The sequence below is a fragment of the Aethina tumida genome, chromosome 7, assembly GCF_024364675.1.
Source record: "Aethina tumida isolate Nest 87 chromosome 7, icAetTumi1.1, whole genome shotgun sequence".
In the NCBI taxonomy this organism is placed as follows: domain Eukaryota; kingdom Metazoa; phylum Arthropoda; class Insecta; order Coleoptera; family Nitidulidae; genus Aethina; species Aethina tumida.
The window spans coordinates 12,457,548-12,469,214 of record NC_065441.1 but is presented as its reverse complement, the minus strand read 5'-3'; the positions used below and the strand labels follow the sequence as shown (position 1 = coordinate 12,469,214).

Here is an 11,667-nt window from a genome sequence, read left to right as displayed (position 1 = left end):
TTTAACAATCGGCTCAGAAAAAAGTATTCGTGCTAAAACATCGACAGTTTTTTGACATTCTAATAATATTGTCGTTGAGTCGGTTAAAATTAACCAGACTTAATTTACTACTCAACTGTCCAATAAAAAACGTAATCTAATTAAAAACAAGATTCTATCTGGGTCAACGTTAAGCTGTTTTGGGGTTATCGGCTTAGAAGCTGGGGAAAAATAATATTAATTGCGGGATTGCAGCGTGCGTCTAAAATTAACAGGACCGCAAGTCTATTTTAATAATTCGAGATGTGTGCATGAACATAAACAACATGTAACTAATGACATGTCACATCGCGATCTTAGTGAATAGCAAGTGAATTGTGTAAACGCAGGAAGATTGTAAACACAATAAATTCCTGAGGATTATCGGTACAATAAAATGTTCAAAATTTCTTCCTGAATGGTTGCAAAATTTGAATTTTTTCACGTTCTGTCAACCCAGTAAATTGGGTAAGAAACATAAATTATTGAACATTTCTTTTTGGTGATGCTAAAATTACACTGATCATCAGTTAATAATCAATATAGAATAATTATATAAATCCAGAATTGACCCATTAAATGTATCATATAAATAATTGAAAATAATAACATCAATGACACTGATTTAATGAAATAGTCAATTTCGATATCAGTACCTTATTCCTGAAAGTGACAGTTTGTGGGGGAAGTCTATCAAGTCCTACAGGTATTTAATCGGTCATAATTCAGGAGGTCTTGCTGGCCAAGGCCATACATTTACATCTGAATGTTGGAAATCGTTACAATGTGAAGTGAGGCATTATGCTGTTGGTAACTTGATTCTCTTAATATAGAAATAAATTTAAAAAGGTAAATAAACAATAACTAATATTACTTTGGTAGTAATGGTAGTAAAAATATAAAAACCATACAGTTTTAAAATATTATAAATTAAAAAAAAATAATATGGCTTTTATTTAATAGTTATAAATGTTTTAATAGGATGTAAAAAGTTGATTAACATATGTATGTAGTACATTGTGCAAATTAAAAAATGAGAAAAAAAAGTATTGAGTATTTAAAAGCTTAAAGTTTTAAAATATTATAAAAAATATATTTTTTATCTAATTACAAATAAATACATTTAGATGCGAGAAGTTTTTAAACACCAAAAAGATTAATATAAATTATAAAAAAGCACTATAAGATTTAAGATAAAGATTAATTTTCGCATAGATGGATTTTGAAGCCAAATGTTCAAAGTATATACCATTTATCACAGTTTAAATGCAGCAACGTAGGAATAAGATATTTCTTCTATTGTCGATTCAACCAGTACTTTATTGTCGTCCTTTGACATCAATTACAAAGGAAAACTTTTAAACAAGTCGAAAGAGTAATATCACACCTATTCTAAATCCTATTATCAAAGAATTGAGATTCATGTCACTTAAAAATACACTAGTTGATTATAAACTATTTTAATAAGAGTGTTTTAACTTGTATTTGTGAATTTCTAATTAACGTACTAATTTCTTTAAAATTTAAAAGTAAACAGAAGCTTTTATGAATAATTAGGAATAAAAACAAACGTATAATAAGCATTAATTTTAATACATTTTTGCAAATAGCCTTTGTTTAATGTACACATAGAGTGGATTTCGCTAATCTTAAAGCCCAGCTTTGATATCGATTATCACATTTCTTTGTTCCTGCAGATTCCCTCCGAATAAAGGGGTTATTACAGTGTTATCACTAAAGTTACATCTATTTATATAATGCTAATTTTCGTGTTTACCCTTTGTAAACATATAAATAACCAGCCAAACAGCCCTCGAAATATCCATTCATTGCGATTGCCCGTAGCGTTGACCCAGAAATCTCCCCCGAGCCCCATGGTAAAAATTTCACGGCAACAGCTGTTGGCGCCAAACGTTCGCCAAGTTTAAATAACATTGTTAAGTTTCCTAGGTATGTAAATAAACATACCTAATTATACGGCAGCGGCGCATTGCTATTTAGAATAGCAAACTGGGGAATTGCAACTGCTTAAGCACTGAACCTGTACAAACGTCACCGCCATAAACAATGGATATGTATTACGACGTATTATATATTACAATATTATGCACACATATGTCGCTGTTTACAAGCGTTTACTAACTTACAAAGCTTCACTCTAATTGCATTGTACGAAGCACTGTCATTGTAATTGAAAAGTCAATAATGCACTATATATACTTTATGAACTTACCTGATGCAGTGACTTTCTTAAGTCATATTTGGGTTATGATGATTATTTATTATAGAAAACAATAAGAACATATTTTCTAATAGAAACCTCAATCTCTTGGATTAAACAATATCAAACTTGTCTGAGCAAAATCTAAGAAAAAATGCTCATTAATTTAAATACTAAAATTATTTAATTTGGTTGTTTCACACTATACGTTAAAAAATGCAGGTTAAGGTTAATGAAATCAGTTTGAATATGTTTTTAAATATATTTTTATATAATATGACCCATTTAAAATGAAAGCTCATATCTAATATCTTTATCTATATTTTGATTTTGCTGAATAATAATTTCTAATTCACACCTTAGAAGACTATTATAACATTAGCATAGGATTTTTTTATGAAAAATATGTTTTCAAAAATTTTACATATTAGGTTATGTTGACGTTTAACATAAAAAAGTAGTACTCCTTTCCTATTGACTCAAAAGCTCGTTTTTCATGAACCACTAAGTTAATGTGTCCTCCATACAGTCATTAAAATGTTTTATAGATTGAAATGTACTATTCCATTAGATTTGACAATATAAACCCATTGTTCAGTCCAGCGAGAAGTATCAACTCATTTTTTTTGTAGTATATAACAATATGATCAATAAAAGACTCATTTGCGTTGTGTGCAAGGAAAGAATTGGCAATTGAAAAACGTCTAATTTTGGTAGCTTCATTTTGTTGAAATTCATTCCATGAAGTATCTTCCTCATGGTTAACTCATCACTGCTTAATGATAAGTCTATCGACTACTTTCAAATAAGTTGCACGAGGATTTTAAATGCGATATTGGTTAATTTCTTTATTGGTTCAGGTTCCAGGGCGACGTACATGAATGTACATTCATTGCATATAGTATACTTAACTAACTAAAAAGTTTTCTAATAATATATACAGATTAACGACTTATTAATTGAATAAATATTTTTTAAACAATATTAGATAGATAGAAAACAATTTCTATAGCATACATTGTTCTTTTTATTGTCTATATCTGTTAAAATCTAGTTATAAGAATGTTTCCTTTTTAAACGTGCCCAGCTAAAATATGAAATAGAAACTAAATTATGATAAGTATAAATTTATATAGTTATATAAAACCTATTTTTCCATTAATCTTATTCATTGCAGTTAAACGCAAGAGTTTAACGACACTAATAACCATTCATTTGATTCTTATTTACGGAAAAAGGCAAATACGCCATGCACACATTCACATTCGAACTAATTTACATACACTTTATATATTGCCTTCGATAACGTATACTTTTACTGCATCCATCTTGGTTAGGGCATTTTAATATTTCTTCATCATTTCCTAATCTTATTCGAATAAAGTGTCGTTTTGGCGCCCCTATCTCGCATAGTTCCTGGCAGGGTAAACTTCTCTGGAATATACATTGCCATTAATGCCCATTTTTAAGTACACCCCCAACACTACAGGAGTCTGATACACACTTTATGGATATACGATGCATTGTCTGGCTTTTTCTACGGTCGAACATTTATCACAAAAAGAAGTAAAGTAGCCAAAATCAATAAAAGCTTTACGAAAATCGCTGGCTGTATTTCAGTTTGGTGAAATATTTTTGACGGGGGTAAAACAAAGACCAATTTTATTCAAATGTTCCAATTTACATTTAGACTTCTAATAAATGCGTTTTTACTCACTGATTTATTGTCAATGACGACAAAAACTAAGTTCAAAAGCTTCGAACCATATAATTAATTGTGAAAGGCACCGCAATGGAAATTAATGTTTTGTTTCAAAGACTACATGAAAATTGCACGCGAACCAGAATTCAACTACCACTGTGTTACATATATATGTTTTTTTCATTTTATTAATGACCACAACTGCATACAAACCGTATGCTAATTAATTACTTATTTATTACAATGTCAATGACATATCTTTTAACTTTTCTTAATTAACTTCCATCTCATAATTCAACAATTAACACCAACATGTAACATTAATTAAAATTAAGCGATTTCAACACCAATGTTTTGGAATTTATAATCTTGTGGGCGGCATAAACATCAGCACTATGAAAGATTGTAAATAAATTCACATCATGAATTTAAATTAATGTTTTGTTTTTAATGGATTTTGTATGTACGGGGTCTCTTAAGAGCTTATTTAAAAAAAAAGTTAAATCTCTATTGGAAATTGTTAGTTTGTTTTGAATAGAGCTTTCTGGAGTGTAATGTTTATATTTATATTTTTAAACTAATAATGAGTTGGATCTCCACCATGACCAGACACTTGATATTTGTTTAATAAGGCCAATCTTGACCTCAGGCTACCACCACTTGACGCTGAAGGTCTACCTAGTCTGAGGTAAGAGGGCTCGAAACTTGCTGATCATTGTGAATGAATTGTATAAAAATTTAATATAAAAGTGAGTTTGTTTTATTTGTATGATTCAGAATACGCATAAATTATCAATATTAATAAAAAATAAACAGAACTTTATTGAAACAATTAAGCAATATTTCCTGCATCATGTTCCCAGTAAGAATTTAAATAGGTTTTTACGTGATTTTTATGTTATGCATTCAGGACAAGACACGGGAAAGGATACAAATACGGTCGTGAGCCAACTGCAAAGGAAGTAAATGACAGTCATTCGTCTTAATTAGACGATACTTTTTAACCGATATATATCCCCTAGAAAACGGGTCCAGGAACACCTCTCATGCCAGGTTTTCAAGACAAAAGAATTGTTTTTCCTATCTGGATATAAATCTGGGTCATTTAAAACGCATTTACCACAATAAGTCTACGTCTCCCTGAGTGAAAAACACATCAAAGTGATACAATTACTAGGAGGCAATTCCAAAGCCCTGAATTATATGGAACAAATCCGATATTAATTCGTTGACGAAAATATTAACCGTTTTTTTTACTGACAAATTAGGAGTTATTTTTTGTTTAAATTGTTTCTCATTTTCTGGCATTAAATTTCATTTTTCTTAATGTTTATCAGTTTAACTTAAGATTAAATATTTGTTGAATATGGAAATAATGGAAAAAGGTATAAGTAATTTCAACACCAAATTAAAATTAAATTATAATTTTTAATAAAAAAACATAGTAATTTATTATGATTAACAAACGTCGAATTTTAGGAGATAATCCCATGTTGTTGTACAAAGCTTCAACATTTTTTTAACAAAAAAAATATATATTTTCATTACAATAATTTATGACAACAGTCTACTTTGATGTTGCTGTTAAATTTTAGCATTAATTTACAAACTACTCTAATAAAAGCACAGTGATTACATATTACATATACATATTAACCTAACATTTTGCAACCCAGCCTAACTCAATGTTACCGTATTAATGTTACATCTACCTAATGTCGCTCGAGGATTGAAATCAATCAATTAAACAATATAATTAATTTAATTAAAATCAGCCAGCACAACAGATCAATTAGTATGATTATGAGCCAGTATTCACCTGAAACGTCCACATTTCACGTGCTTTAATTAAATGAATCCATCTGAACAGTTGATATGTGGCCAAAAAACCATGAAATTGATCACGCTCCTTGAGGCAATTTGGTAACACGACCCGATTTACTTAGGACATGTAATTTCTTGTAGCACACACCTTAACGGTTTGAAGTTTCGCATCGCCGGACCAAGTTGTTGAAAAGTTTGTGTTGCAAATGACAGTCGATCATTTTACAAAGTTGCCGTTGAAGGGCAGTAGACATGATTAGCCCCCGTTACACGATCCTTCGAGCCTCACGAACTCGGTCGGGTTTTTACTGCGTCTAGCCGTGTCCCCCGGGTCCAGATTTCTAGATTTAAAGCGCTCCCGAGACTCCTACTCAATTAGTTCACTTGTGCTTTTCCGTAGTAAACCTCTTAATATCATCGGCTTGGAAAAAATACAATTAGTCTCCCAACGACAAATTGACACGGCTTAATAACTTACAACTACCGTCCTTAGAACTACTTCAAAGTTGTGTTAAGATGGATAATGCGTTTAAAGACTGTTTTATGGTCGTTGGAAATAAATCATTTACACTACGTGACAGTTATGGGTGTTGAAAGTAAAATAAAGACAAACAGTTACAATCAGCACGTTTTTAAATGAAAGGAGTTTTGAGAAATAAGGTAATTACGACTCTTAATGGTTTAATAAATTTGAATAACGAATTTAAGAAAATTTATGATTCATAACTTATGAATCAACATATTCATCGTGAGTTTACAATTTTTAGTACAAATTTCAATCAAATTTGAAAGAATCCTGAGATTATGAGAAATGTATCAGGATCTTCAATTATTCAAATTTCAAGTATTCATTATCATTTAAGATTGCATAACTTTTATTCCTTCTTGTATCAGTACTATTGATTGCCTTCAACAGATAAAGTTTTTAAATATTCATGAATGGAAAACTTTATTACATACATTTATATGGGTTTGAAACAAAAATGGTAAAATGAAATAACCTCAATACTTCCAATAGATGAAATTGCAAAATATTTAATGTTATTTGGAATTTCATAACTTTTATTTCCACTTATTTTCAGTATAGTTTATACATTGGGAGATAACACATCTGATTTAATATAAACTGAAGCTAGTCAATGTTGTCTAAAAACAATTATTAACAGTCGATACAATCAAATACATTTTCCCCTATTCTACTAATAAAATTCATATTTTTACCGTTTATGTAATAAACTGACGTTTTTAACATTGTACCCACATACTATATTTCAGTTAGGCCCGCAGAACTACAAAAATTGCCATAAACTTTTACTAGCAGTCTGTTTAAGGCAATTCTCTGACATTTATGATACGACAGCTCCATTAAATTATGATAAATCTGCGTTGCAATAGCTTTGAACACTTTTTTGTTGCTAGTGATTAAGGCAAAAAAATCTTAAACCAATAATAACCCTTATAGCCTCGGGCTATTACGTATCACAATGTAAGGCGAAGCCCTTAACCTTCTTAGATTTTATTTTTGCTCGCTGAGCTTTCATATGGCTCTTTGGAATATTGAAAAGGAATTTTGACCGTATTAAATATTAAAATTCTTGTTTATTATATGCTACTCTATTGAAGGTTCATGTGAAGAATAACGTTGAAAGGAGCCTCTGCAAAAAGGAATATGAAAGCAATAAAAATATGAGAAAGACATAAAAAGTTTATGTGGAGCAACAAAAATTTTTGATTAATTTATAGCTTAAACCTAATAGCTTTATTTTTATGGGCTGAAATGGAGCCATCCCACTAATTTTGGTCCATTACCATAATTAGAACTAATATATTAAAAATACGTTTTGAATTTTTACTTGTATCATGTGACAAAGAAAGTTAAAATTGATGGTCGTAACATGCAGTTGAACAGTTTGGTTGGTGAATAAATGGGAGTGGGTCAATTTGCGATTTAGATTCTGCTGACAAGAGGACTTTTAAATGTACGGGCACGTGACAAGTTCGCGTGACCGACACAACATGGGTCCCAACCCCACACAACTACAATTATCAATGCCATCGTGCTAAATACACATAAACCTATGTCCTAAATGCTGTTAACTGCCCTTGTTGTTAAGGTAATGCACTTTATTGAGATTTAACATCAGATTATATTCCGTGGAATTATTGCCTGTCGACACTCGCCACGTGATAATTGGTCTCCAAGGCAGAACTTCCATCTATGAACAGTGGTCAGTGTTAATAGAACTGACCAGCAACTCGAATTTTAGTGGTAATCAATACAATTTCTTGTTGTGCTTAACTACATTTCGTTTGACGTGCTGTTTAGGTATTCCTTTTTATATTCTCTAGTTCCTTATTTATTTATTTAGAAGACCCAGTTTTCATTGTCATCTATTTTTAAACACGAGGGATGGGATGTTTGTTTAAATGCAAATTGTATTTGTTTCTTGAACTTTTCTGATCTTGTGTGTTGGGAGATGTGTGCAACATCAGAAACTTTCCTCTAATTTTATTTAAGGTTATATCTATTCCGTTTTTGTTTCTATCAGATTTGTTTTGGTTAATTTTTAATTATTTTTCTGATATTTAATATTTATGATATTATATTCCTGGGAATTACGGCGTGTCAACATTTAAAAGAATTGTTCTGTCACTAATTGGTCTCTTCAGACACTCAGCGATACTCACCCAACTTTCCACTTTCAAACAAATAGACAAAGAATTAAGACCGAAGGACGGTCACAACTTGTGACAGTTCTTTATATTTAGTTAAAGATAAAATCTTTTTCTAGTCCCTCAACTTCCCGAGTCATTGTCCAATTTATATCTTTTGTTTTGCCTCCTTTGGGCGTATACGGGTTATATTCATTTGGTTCCGTGACAATTCTTAGTAGTTGCTGATAACTTATCTGTATAAAAATTAATTACATTACAAAAAATAAACTACTAAACAAGTAGTTCTGTAGACTGGTAATATTATTCAATGTCAGGCCACCCTTGTATATTCTAATTATAATTATAACTGATGGACGTTTGCCTACTAATTTAAAAACGGGTTTTTTTATGTTAAATAAGAAAAATCCAATAATTATTCAAATATGACCTCAATGAACAAGGGTGAATTATCTATCAATTTACCAATTTTATATTCTGGGTAATGTTGGGAGTGGTTATGAAAATAATTATAAATAAAAGTTTACTATTTTTTTTATTTCCAAAAACTTACATTTTAAGTTTTTACAAGTGTAAAAAATGGTTTAATATTCGCAAACATTTTTGACAAGGTTAAATATAGGATGAATAAATCTTAATGTGGCTTAAGTAGTCAGGCTTTTTTTGATAAAATTAGTAAATTTTTGTCAAATGGTTTAAAAATTTAAAAATACGGATAAAATATCTACTAATAAATAAAAAATTAGAAAAACTGTCGAATCCCTGGTACTAAATTTATATTAATCATATTTGCAAAGGTATTTTAACTAAGTTTCCTAACAACCCTTTTTCTATAAAATCGAGCAAATGTAATTCCGATGAAGTAAGTAGTACCAAAGTTTCAGCATTTTGTTTGACAAAAATTTAACACACCTCAATTCACCCGAACTACATTTGCAAGTTCCTATACAAAAAGGTTGCTAAAAAAACTAGTTAAAATATCTTTGCAAAATTTTAAGATTACAATGTAATTAAACGATTTTTTAAGATAAAATGTTTGATTGGAAGTAAATTTGTGTGAAAATCACATTTGCAAAGATATTTTAACAAGTTCCCTGGCAACCCTTTTTCTATAAAAATCGAGAAAATGTAATTCTGATAAAGTGAGCAGTACCAAGATTTCAGCATCTTATTTCTCAAAAGAAGCTTTTGAATTAAAATGTTAATTATATGTTGCTCCGCACTTCACCCGAACTACACTTGCTAGTTCCTATACAAAAAGGAGTTGCTAAGAAAACTAGTTAAAATATCTTTGCAAAATTCTAAAATTTAAAGACTGCTAAAAATTCTGACAAATTTAATATTTGATGAACAATCGTTTAACACAGTTTTAAGATTTGAAATTTTTAAAAAACCTTCCAATCCGAAGAACAATTTTAAGCAACTGATGCTAAAATTTAATACTCCTTAATTCATTATAACCTTCACTAGGCGATTTAAAGAATATAAAAATTGAGCCTCAATTGCTTAAAATTCGTCTTCAGATTGAAATTTGTGTTTGTATGATAGGGACAGCATAGATAAGCCATAATACCTCTAAGCCATAACAAGATCACTATCACTATTGATTTCGACTGTTCTCATTCATGTTTCTAATTATCGAAATGTCTCGATAAACTATTCTTAATTTTCTCATGTTTTCTTTCCCTTTTCTCAAATTATACGATTATTGTCCACTTTTGGTTGTTGAACGATTTAATTTATTCATTCCTTGAGTTGGCCGCATTAGTTGTAGACCCTGGTACAAGTGGTTCATATTTTACAGCAGCATCTCCATTTATTGAATTAAGCTGCATCAATTTGTCCATCTTTGTATCTACTGAAGGTTGGGCATGATTGTATTCTTAATCCATTTTAGTTTTATCTGTAAGGAAAAATTATACAAATTTAACAAAAGTTTTTTTCGTATAAAATGAACTGATATATGAACAAATTTTGACAAGAATTTTTAATACTTTCTAATACTTGTGTACAAGAAAATTTAAATTAAAATAAATATACAGCCTAAATTACTAATAAATGTATGTACCTTTTATTCGTCCTAGTAAGAACCGTTGTAATGGAGTAAGCCATAAAATTGGTTGCCGTAGAAACCCAAACAAGAACTGGGACCTTGATTTATCTAGTATGAACGGACATCTTTGACCTGTGGACAAAATTTCCAATTACTCTTATGTGGAAAGCAACGCTAGTTAAACCTGGGTATAAAGAGAGTATTTAAAGGAAATAAAATGGATATATAAAAATAAAAGATTATTATTTAACCTAATACAAGAAGAAACATTCAATGATTTGATGAATATATAAAATGTTGCACTACATACCTTCCCTTCAGCAATTTTGAAGATGTCAACAGTACCATTGTTGAATTCAAAGTAAAGTGATATTCGCCGTTTCGCCAAATTTATACCAAAATTGTTGTTATAGCAATAAGTTTACAAACAAACAATTGCTGATTTTTACATGACAACAAGAATACAAACAATCCAAGCACCAATAAAAAGGCTTGGATTTTCCAGGCACTCTATTCATTTTATATGGTAGATTTTATTCTTTAAGCATGATTTACATATTAAAAATTTTGACGTGATCTGTCAAACTAATTTTTTTCTTTTAAAAAATTTAATATTAAATATGTATTGTTATTTATAATTTATTATTTGTTATTTTTCCTTTGCCGTTAAATATGAATTCTAAATCCCATTGAATATTAAAAAAATATATACATGCCATTAGCTTGCAGGTCATGTTTCAAATATAATATACAGGGTGTCATAAATGGGTACCCCTAAGGATAGAAAATTCCACTATTTTCAATTTCACAACTCTTCTTTAAATTTAATAATAATTAAATAACCTAAACAGATAAAGAACCTCCTTTCTAAGTAAGTTATTGTTGCTAGATAATATGTTTGATGGCGTAATGTATAAAGAAAAATAATTTTAGAAAAGAAATTTTAATTATCAATTTCAACGAGCCTCATCAAAGAGTAATTCTTTCAAAACGTTGTTAAACGAAAATATTAAAAGTCCAGTCAATCAAGCCCGTTCATCCGAATTGAAGTAAGAAAAAACTGAAAATCACTTTTTAGAAAAAGAATATTATATAAAACTTTTGCCGGGGCGTCGAACAGAAGCGGGTACCGTAAGTCGTCGGCGGTAAAAGAAGGTGTTTGTGCTTTGGGCCGAC

General features: G+C 30.0%; 1 long non-coding RNA gene across 2 annotated transcripts; it reads right to left on the bottom strand.

Annotated features, from left to right (window-relative positions):
- Nucleotides 1–3,545: 3,545 nt before the first annotated feature.
- LOC126266326 (uncharacterized) lies at nt 3,546–10,931 on the bottom strand. Of its 2 annotated transcripts, XR_007548741.1 has the most exons (4): nt 10,802–10,931; nt 10,507–10,623; nt 10,012–10,341; nt 3,546–3,673 (listed from the first exon to the last, which is right to left on the bottom strand). It is a non-coding gene; the product is annotated as an uncharacterized LOC126266326 (long non-coding RNA). The 2 variants fall into 2 exon arrangements; XR_007548740.1 differs by lacking the exon at nt 3,546–3,673 and having other exon boundaries at nt 9,027–10,341.
- Nucleotides 10,932–11,667: the final 736 nt, after the last annotated feature.